This window comes from Phyllobates terribilis, unplaced genomic scaffold (genome assembly GCF_046119375.1).
Source record: "Phyllobates terribilis strain yellow unplaced genomic scaffold, ASM4611937v1 Scaffold_5__5_contigs__length_657084704, whole genome shotgun sequence".
NCBI classification, from domain to species: Eukaryota; Metazoa; Chordata; class Amphibia; order Anura; family Dendrobatidae; genus Phyllobates; species Phyllobates terribilis.
The window spans coordinates 172,093,994-172,104,712 of NW_027362765.1; positions in this window are offsets into that span (position 1 = coordinate 172,093,994).

The following is a 10,719-nucleotide window of genomic DNA, read 5'->3' on the forward strand; positions in this document are numbered from 1 at the left end:
GACCAAGTTAATAGTTAAAAAAAGAATAAAAATGGTAAAAAATAAAAACATTATACTCACCTTCCGATGGCTTCCGGTCTCCTTCTCCGGTGCGTCCGGTGTCTTGGGCGGCTCACGGTGGTGTAAAAGGACCTTCCATGACGCCGGGGAGCCAGGACGCACCGGAGAGAAGACCGCGGGCCATCAGAAGGTAAGTACAATTTTATTTTTTATCTTATATTCTTTTTTTTTTACAGGTACTATGGTACCCGGGTCTGGAGGAGAGTCTCCTCTTCTCCAGACCCGGGTACCATCCGCACATTGAATCGCAGAATATCCGCATGTGCACATGCAGTGATGCGGATTCCATGCGTTCCAATGCAAGTCAATGGCGGCAAATACGCCCCGATTACGCAAAATAATTGGTAGTGCTGCGGAGTTTTTCGCAATGATAATCCGCAGCGGAAATTTCCACAGCATGTGCACAGCACATGCGGATTATCATTGGGGAAATTGCCGCTGCCATAACGCTTAAAAAACACATCGTGGGCACACAGCCTAATAAAAAAAAAGATTTAAAAAAAAATACTAATAGTATGTGCATATTGAGTATTCTGTTGTGGGTTTTACCGTGTATTCTGCTCCAAAATCCACATTTTTTTTAAACACTCCAAATATTCTTCCTACAGTATGCAATGAGAAAACACATCTATAATGCTCACGTTGCTGGGTTTTTTAAACACTTGAGAACTTACAGAACCTCGTGCAAAAAAAAAACAAACAATGTTGTAATCATTGTTTAGGAGTGTATTTTTCAGTTGAATCTGTGAAAAAAATCTGCATGAATATACACTTAAATGGACTTACACAATGACTGTTCAAACCAAGTACAGGTGTACCTTCCCACCTGCTTGTTTTCCATTTATCTCCGTCCCTCTTCTTTGATTGACAGCTCTGGCTTCATAGAGGCAGAGAAGGGTGGAGATAGATGGAAAACAAGAATGTGGGAAAGTGTATATAAATGATTGGCTCCCCCATGATACACCAAGCTCTTTTACTTGGTTTGATCAGTCGTTCTGTGCTAACAGAGTCCCTTTAAAGCACCACTCCAGCGTTTTTTTTTTATTGCAATGCTGGAGTGGTGCTTTAAGGGCTCATACTCATCTGCGAGAAAAATAGATGAGTTGAATCTGATAAAAAAATCGAATTGCACTCTGACTAATGTTATTCAAAGATTCCCTGCTCATCTGCTATTTTTTGCTCAGATCGGACTGACATCAGCACTAGCATAAGAACTTTCTCACACCGCTCGCGCTAACGTCAGTGAGGTGAACGGAGTTCATCGGCTATGAAGTCTGCTCACCTTATTCACGGCATCGCAAGGCACTGATGCTGCACTATCACGCGCAGCTCAGTGTCTCTGCTGAATGCCAGGCTGAACGGTCACATCATGCTATCATTCAGCAAGCCATCTAGATGTAGCAGAGCTAGACTCGTCGATGGACAAATGGATTATCTTCTCGTTGGACAGGTGAGGAATATGGTGGTTTATTAGTTTTCCTTTTTCCATAATAAATGTGTAAAAGAATGGGAGTGTTTATTTTAAATAAAGGTGTCAGTGTCTTTATTTCTATTAAAGGACTTTATTCAGGCTGTGAATTATTTACAATTTGACTATGGGGTTAGTAATGGGGGTGTCTTATAAACACCTCTCCATTACTAACCCTGTGCTTGATGTCAGGTGCCAATACAAAGCTGACATCAACCCCAATACTATTACCCTACTTGCCACCACACCAGGGCACATGGTAAGAGCCGAGGCTAAGCGCCAGAATTGGCACATCTTATTCATCCACCATTTCTGAGGTGTCTGAGAGCTGATGTTTCTATCTATGTATCTATCAAGCAGTAAAAAGGCAGGCAGCTCTTCAAAAAATTGTGAAAAAAGTGGACTTTATTAGCCCATATGGTATGGCAACGTTTCATTTGTGACCAAACTTTCTCAAGGTAACCGAAACGTTGCCACACCATATGGGCTAATAAAGTCCACTTTTTCACAATTTTTTCGAGTGCTGCCTGCATTTTTACTGCTATTACTATTGCAAATGGATATTTGTTTGGAGGGCCTTGCACCCATGATTACTATATATTGTGCTGTTCCAATTTTTTGCTATCTATCTATCTATCTATCTATCTATCTATCTATCTATTGTAACGGGTCTGGGAGGTGGAACCTCTGAGCAACTATACAAAGGGGCAGTCCTTGTAAGGAAGCGGGTGGCTCCCAGGGAAGGCGGGTTGGTAGTCACGGCAAGTGACAGGGACAGTCTCTGGGTAGAAGGGCAGGAAGTCACGGCAAGTGACGGGGACAGTCTCTTGACAGGCGGATGGTCACGGCAAGTGACAGCAGGGAAAGAGTATCTAGACGGGCAGGTGGTCACGGCAAGTGACAGCAGGGAAAGAGTCTCTAGATAGGCTAGCAGGCAGGTAGCAGGTGAGCGCTCCCAGGTGAGCGGGCAAGAGTCTCTGGACAGGCAGGTGGTCACGGCAAGTGACGGCAGAGCCTCCAGGTAGGCTAGCAGCCAGTTAGCAGGTGAGCGCTCCCAGGTGAGCGGGCAAGAGTCTCTGGACAGGCAGGTGGTCACGGCAAGTGACGGCAGAGCCTCCAGGTAGGCTAGCAGGCAGGTAGCAGGTGAGCGCTCCCAGGTGAGCGGGCAAGAGTCTCTGGACAGGCAGGAGGTCACAGCAAGTGTCGGCTAAGCCTCCAGGCAGGCTAGCAGGCAGGTAGCAGGTAAGCGCTCCCAGGTGAGCGAGTAAGAGTCTCTGGACAGGCAGGTGGTCACAGCAAGTGACGGCTAAGCCTCCAGGTAGGCTAGCAGGCAGGTATTTGGCAGGTACTTCCTGGTCCGCAGGCGGACTGATCCATAGACAGACTGGCAGGTGCTGGTAGGCAGACTGTCGGACCACAGGATAGCAAGCAGGTAAGCAGATATCAGGCAGGTATCAGGCAGGTGACTGGCAGGTAACTGGTAACGGGACCTGAGGGCTGAAGCAGAGTTGAAAGGCTTTGCAACAACATTGCTCGGGCACCTCCATTTTGGAGGAGGTGCCTTATATATGGTGAGGTCCTCAAGCCATTGGCCGGGGACTCCTTAGGACAGCGCGTGCGGCCACTTTAAGAGAGGGGGAGTGCGCGCGCGCGAGCCCTAAGCACAGAGGCCGGGAAGCAGCGCGCGCTGCCAGCAATGCGGGAGGAAGACGCCGGCACGGAGCGGAGAGGTGAGGGGAACGGCGTCCCTGCCTAGCAGGAGGCAGGGACGTCGACGCTACAGTACCCCCCCTTTAGGCACCCCCTTTTTTAGGCCAGACAGAAATTTATCAAGGATGAGCGGGGCATGGATGTTCTCCCGGGGCTCCCATGTTCTCTCCTCAGGACCAAACCCCTTCCAATCCACTAGAAAAAAGGTCCTTCCTCTTACCCTTTTGGTGGCCAGAATGTTCTCTACCTCAAACTCGTTTTCAGCGGAAACCGGAGCAGGAGGCGTACCTGTAGACTTGGAAAAAGAGTTAAGTATCACAGGTTTGAGTAGAGATACATGGAAGGAGTTAGGAATCCGCAAATTGGCCGGGAGTTTCAATTTATAGGCCACCGGGTTGATTTGTTTGATAACTTCCAGTGGGCCGATGAACCGAGGCCCTAACTTGTAGGAAGGAATCTTGAGCCGGACATATTTGGACGAGAGCCAGACCTTATCTCCAGGACGGAATTGTGGTGGATCCAGATGTCTCTTGTCAGCCTGTTTTTTCATCCGCTCGGATGACTGAAGAAGTGTGGATCTGGTTCTTTCCCAAATGGAGGAAAATTCGTTAACGAGAGATTCCGCAGCCGGATTGTCCACCGAGGCGGAGACGGGAAACGGGATCCAAGGATGCTGACCGAAGACTACAAAAAACGGGGATTTGGAGGAAGATTCGCTCTCGTGATTATTGTAAGAAAATTCGGCCCACGGTAAAAGATCCACCCAGTCGGAATGGTGAGCATTAACAAAGTGCCGGAGGTAACTGGTTAAAATTTGGTTGATCCGTTCTACTTGGCCATTGGACTGTGGGTGATAAGCAGAAGAAAAGTCCAAGGTGACCCCCAGCAGTTTACACATGGCTCGCCAAAAACTAAAGGTGAACTGAACCCCTCGGTCGGATACGATGTGGAGAGGAAGACCATGAAGACGGAAGACATGATGGATAAAGTCTTTAGCTAACTCTGATGCAGACGGGAGGCCCGGCAGGGGAATAAAGTGAGCCATTTTGGAAAAGCGGTCAGCGACCACCCATATGACCGTACAACCGGCAGAGACAGGGAGGTCCGTTATAAAGTCCATAGCTATATGCTGCCATGGGGCAGCAGGTACAGGAAGAGGAAGGAGACGGCCGGCTGGCAGATGTCTCGGAACCTTGTTGCGGGCGCAGGACACACAGGCTGAAACAAAGTCTATTACGTCCTTGTGCAGGGTAGGCCACCAGTAATGCCGGGTAACAAGCTGGAGGGTCTTTTTCTGACCAGCGTGGCCAGCTAGCTTGGACGAGTGTCCCCAGTGTAGAACCTTCTCACGATCAGGAACAGTTACGAACGTCTTACCGGGTGGAAGACGATTTAGATTCACGGGGGCCACCTGCATTACTTTGGCGGGGTCGATGATGTGTTTAGGCTCCTCCTCAAGATCAGAGGCCAAAAAGGATCGGGACAAGGCATCAGCTTTGATGTTTTTGTCAGCCGGGCGAAAATGAAGAATGAAATTAAAGCGGGCGAAGAACAAGGACCACCGGGCTTGGCGCGGGTTAAGTCTCTGGGCACTCTGGAGGTAAGCCAAGTTCTTGTGGTCCGTGTAAATTATTACCGGGTGAAGAGCCCCCTCGAGCAGGTAACGCCACTCCTCCAGTGCCAGCTTAATGGCCAACAATTCTCGGTCTCCTATAGAATAATTGTGCTCAGAAGAGGAGAAGAGTTTGGAGAAGAAGCCGCAAGTTACCATTCTTCCGGAAGACGACTTTTGGGTAAGTACTGCTCCGGCTCCGGAGGAGGAAGCGTCGACTGCTAGAAAGTATTGTTTATTGCCGTCCGGACGATGCAGCACAGGGGCGGAGGAAAAAGCTCGTTTTAAGGAAAGGAAGGCCTCCTCTGCTTCGGGCGGCCATTCTCTGGGATTAGCGCCATTACGGGTGAGCGCCGAGATAGGGGCAGTCCGGGAAGAGAAGTGCGGAATGAAGAGGCGGTAGTAGTTGGCGAAGCCCAGGAACCGCTGAATAGCCTTCAACCCCTCTGGTCGGGGCCACTTCTGGATGGCAGACAGTTTCTCAGGGTCCATTTGTAGGCCGGTCTGAGAGATTATGTAGCCCAGAAACGGAAGCGAGGTCTGCTCAAAGAGGCACTTCTCATATTTAGCGTAGAGGTGGTTCTGCCTGAGCCTGAGCAGGACCTGACGAACGTCCCTCCGGTGAGTGAGAAGATCCGGAGAGAAGACCAAGATGTCGTCCAGGTATACCACCACGCAGGAGTAGAGAAGGTCACGGAAGATGTCATTGACCAACTCTTGAAAGACGACGGGAGCGTTACAGAGACCAAAGGGCATTACAAGATATTCATAGTGGCCGTCCCGGGTGTTGAATGCCGTCTTCCATTCATCCCCCTGACGGATACGGACTAGATTATACGCCCCACGGAGGTCCAGCTTGGTGAAGATTCTAGCCCCCCTCAGACGGTCAAATAATTCATGAATAAGCGGAAGGGGGTATTTATTCTTCACTGTGATCTGGTTAAGGCCTCTATAGTCTATACAGGGACGGAGTGAGCCGTCCTTCTTTTTGACGAAGAAGAAGCCTGCTCTCGCCGGGGAGGTAGATTTCCGGATAAATCCCCGGGCCAGATTCTCCTCAATATATTCAGACATGGACCGGGTCTCAGCAGCGGACAAAGGGTAAATACGCCCACGGGGAGGAGTAGTGCCGGGCATCAGGTCAATTGGACAGTCGTATGGTCTATGAGGGGGTAATGTCTCTGCTTCTCTTTTATTAAAGACATCCGCAAAAGACCAATAGGGAACCGGTAGGCTGGGTAGATTGGCTGGGGTAGGAGAAGGACGAGCAGGATGAACGGAAACTAAACAAGTCTTATGGCAGTCCTGTCCCCAGCGAAGAACTTCTCCGGTCTGCCAATCAAGCACGGATGGGTGTCTCTGGAGCCAAGGTAGGCCTAGCAAGAGGGCGTGAGAGAGTCCAGGCAGAATATGGAAGAAGATGCTCTCAGAGTGCAGCATTCCCACCTGTAGAGTTATGGATTCGGTGATGAGTTGGATGGGATGTGGTAAGAGGCCCCCATCCACGGCGGCGACAGATAAGGGTACAGCCAGAGGTTTGGTGGGAATGCGGTATCTCTCTACCAGGGACTGAGAGATGAGATTTCCGGCAGCTCCAGAGTCAAGTTGAGCCAGTTCAAAATAACGGTTCTCCCCGCAGATGATAGAGACCGACAGCATTAGAGATGGAGAGGGTTTATTTTTGTCTAGGGTGACCTCTCTGAGCGATCCTAGACACAGGCGTTTCCCGACCTCTCCGGGCAGGAACGGATCCGGTGCTCCTTACTGCCACAGTAGAAGCAGCTCCCCTCGGCACGGCGTAATTCTTGACAGGTCTTGACCATCTTGGTCTGGTCGACCTGCATAGGCTCGGGTGAGTGCGCCGGAGGAGTAACGGAGGAAGTGACGGGTCTCTGGAAGGTAGGGGCAAGGCGTGGAAACCTCCTCTCACGGGTGACCTCTTTGGTGCGCTCCTGGAACCGGATGTCAATTCGGGTGGCAAGTGTAATTAAGTCGTCGAGAGTGGTTGGAATGTCCCGACCGGCGAGTTCATCTTTAATACGGCCGGACAGACCCTCCCAGAAGACGGACACCAGGGCGTCGTTATCCCAGGCAAGCTCCGAAGCAAGGGTACGGAACCGTATGGCATATTGGCCCACGGTGAGACCTCCTTGGCGGAGGCGTAGCAGAGATGAGGCGGATGAGGTCCTCCGTCCTGGTTCGTCGAAGACCTTCCGGAAAGCCGAGAGAAAGGCTGGCAGATTGGACACCAGGGGGTGTCCACTCTCCCATAGAGGATTTAGCCAAGCCAGCGCCTCCCCCGTGAGATGGGACATGATGAAGGCTACTTTGGCTCGGTCGGTGGAAAACTGATGTGCCAACAGTTCGAAGTGCAGAGTGCACAGGTTAATGAAGCCAAGTGCCTGACCGGGATCTCCGCCAAAACGAGGCGGGGCGGTGAGGCGGGGACCGGGAAGAGATGGAATTGATGGGCAGCGACGCTGCCGGGGTAGGAGTCGTGCGACTGGAAGCCGGTCCCGAAGATGTAGTCAGTGTGTCCAGGCGGGAGTTAACACTACGCAGGTGACTCAGGATGGACTCCTGTTGGGACCTCTGACGGGACAGTTCATGGCATAGGTCCGAGAGCGAGGGAGCTTGGGTGCCACCGGGTTCCATGGCCCGAGCAAACTGTAACGGGTCTGGGAGGTGGAACCTCTGAGCAACTATACAAAGGGCCAGTCCTTGTAAGGAAGCGGGTGGCTCCCAGGGAAGGCGGGTTGGTAGTCACGGCAAGTGACAGGGACAGTCTCTGGGTAGAAGGGCAGGAAGTCACGGCAAGTGACGGGGACAGTCTCTTGACAGGCGGATGGTCACGGCAAGTGACAGCAGGGAAAGAGTCTCTAGACGGGCAGGTGGTCACGGCAAGTAACAGCAGGGAAAGAGTCTCTAGATAGGCTAGCAGGCAGGTAGCAGGTGAGCGCTCCCAGGTGAGCGGGCAAGAGTCTCTGGACAGGCAGGTGGTCACGGCAAGTGACGGCAGAGCCTCCAGGTAGGCTAGCAGGCAGGTAGCAGGTGAGCGCTCCCAGGTGAGCGGGCAAGAGTCTCTGGACAGGCAGGTGGTCACGGCAAGTGACGGCAGAGCCTCCAGGTAGGCTAGCAGGCAGGTAGCAGGTGAGCGCTCCCAGGTGAGCGGGCAAGAGTCTCTGGACAGGCAGGTGGTCACAGCAAGTGACGGCTAAGCCTCCAGGTAGGCTAGCAGCCAGGTAGCAGGTAAGCGCTCCCAGGTGAGCGAGTAAGAGTCTCTGGACAGGCTGGTGGTCACAGCAAGTGACGGCTAAGCCTCCAGGTAGGCTAGCAGGCAGGTATCTGGCAGGTACTTCCTGGTCCGCAGGCGGACTGATTCATAGACAGACTGGCAGGTGCTGGTAGGCAGACTGTCGGACCACAGGATAGCAAGCAGGTAAGCAGATATCAGGCAGGTATTAGGCAGGTATCAGGCAGGTGACTGGCAGGTAACTGGTAACGGGACCTGAGGGTTGAAGCAGAGTTGAAAGGCTTTGCAACAACATTGCTCGGGCACCTCCATTTTGGAGGAGGTGCCTTATATATGGTGAGGTCCTCCGGCCATTGGCCGGGGACTCCTTAGGACGGCGCGCGAGGCCCCTTTAAGAGAGGGGGAGCGCGCGCGCGCCCTAAGCACAGAGGCCGGGAAGCAGCGCGCGCTGCCAGCAGAGCGGGAGGAAGACGCCGGGCACGGAGCGGAGAGGTGAGGGGAACGGCGTCCCTGCCTAGCAGGAGGCAGGGACGCCGACGCTACATCTATCTATCTATCTATCTATCTATCTATTTATCTATCTATCCATCTATGTTTTTAAGAATATTTAATTTAAAAACTATTTTTAAATGACATACAAAATTATTCTATGTAAAAGCTAATGGTAAAATTGCATTGCATACAGATTGCATTCACATGTCATTCGGACGCTAGGTGAGAAAACTCGCATTGTGCTCGCATGATACTCGCATGACACTCGTCTGACTTTTTGGGAACACCATTGGACTGATTTTTTAAACGGTGATGGGTATGAGCCCTAAATGTAATTTCCCTGCCCCCTGTCTCATACTCACCTGCCCGCCACCTCCATCCTTTTCCAGCGTTGCTCCCATCAGTCTAGTGCAAAAAGTGACATGCCTGCAGCTCCAGTGCTTCATGAAGAGCGCCGGAGGTCACTTTTCAATACAGGTCTTTGAGAGCCTCGTTCTGACCTCATTCTGTCTCTCATAGAGATACATTAAGTTCTTGTGATGTGGTTTCTGACTTCTGGACAGTCAGAAGTTATGGGCACAAGATGGCTCCGCGGAATCGGAGCGGTGTTGGTAAAATGTGAACCCGCCGGATGGTGAGTATAAGAACGGGGGCTGAGAGCTTACATTTTAAGCTCCACTCCAGTGCTGAATAAATTTCCCCTCTGGAGTGGGGAAAATTTGTTTTCCTACAAAGTAATAAGGACGTTTAATTGTTCAGATAAATGAGTAAACGCTGGGATCCCCATGGCTGTGACCCCAATGATCAATAGAAGAGGAGACCAAACCCCTCATTCCTATTGACTGCAAGACCACATTCGAGCCGTGGCCATGTAAACCACCGGCCACAGTGTTTATGTAAGGGTGAGCACCTTACACCTATGTGGCAGATGAAATGGCTGTTTGCATCAGTCCTACAAGTACTGAATGGAGTACGGCAGTAATAAAAAAAAAACGTGGGGCTCAAGACCCTCGTTATAGTGATTGCGGAGTCTAAGCAGTGGGCTCTTAGCAAACATTCATCACCTATTCTGTGGCTATGTGAGAAATGACCCATGTGGGAGACCTCCCTCTAAAAATTAAAAAGAAACATCTTCTGACTGGTAACTAACACAATGCTGACACTTCTTTGAGTACAAATGTATGTTACATGAGAATTGTCAAAACTGTTGAAAGGGAAAAGTGGAGTCATTGTCCATAGCAACAAATCATCCTGTGCCTCTTCCTTTGCAAAAGACCAGTACCAGAGAGTGAATTGATTTGCAGAACCCTGGTCCATCAGCCATGTCAGTATTCCATGGCCGCCGGACGGGAGCCCTGTGAACCACCTCATACCTGCCGCTATCTTTTTCCTACAACATTACTTTTTGTGCTGTCCTTTAACTGTAACATCATGTGTGCATTATACCTGCGTATGATTAAAATAAACTGTGTCTTTGTTGCCCATAGCAGATTACAAAATAAAAGTTTGTCATTTAGATAGATTTATAAATCTCCCAAACTGTATTTATTATCCTTGTACTTGGACATCACATATTAGACTAGATCCATACTCATGTTGGAGCTTACGTCAGGAGGTTCTGGTGCCAGTTCTATCATTTTCCCAGAAGAAAAAGCGCAGCATGCTTCCTTTTTTCAGTTAAAATGACTTAGAATGAAAACTAAAAAAAAAAACATTATCTGGAGTTTGCTCTGACCAATGCTGTTTGTATTTGTCATAGGATGGATGCGTTTTTTGTTTTTTTTCAAACGCTAACCTTATAATACCTCTACTATGACATCACTGTTTTTATTATATCAGTACTGTGACATCAGTGTGTTTAATATCCCTATACTGTGACATCATTGTTTATTATACCAGTAATGTGACATCACTGTGTTCAGGATCACTGTACTGTGACATCACTATGTTATTTCTGCACTGTGGCTTCAATGTGTTTATTATTGTTGTATTGTAACATCGCTAGGTTTATACTTGTGCTGTGTCATTGTTGTATTTATCTCTCTACTATTACATCATGGTGTTTATTATCCCTATACTGTGACATGACTGTGTTTATTATATCAGTACTGTGGTATCACTGAG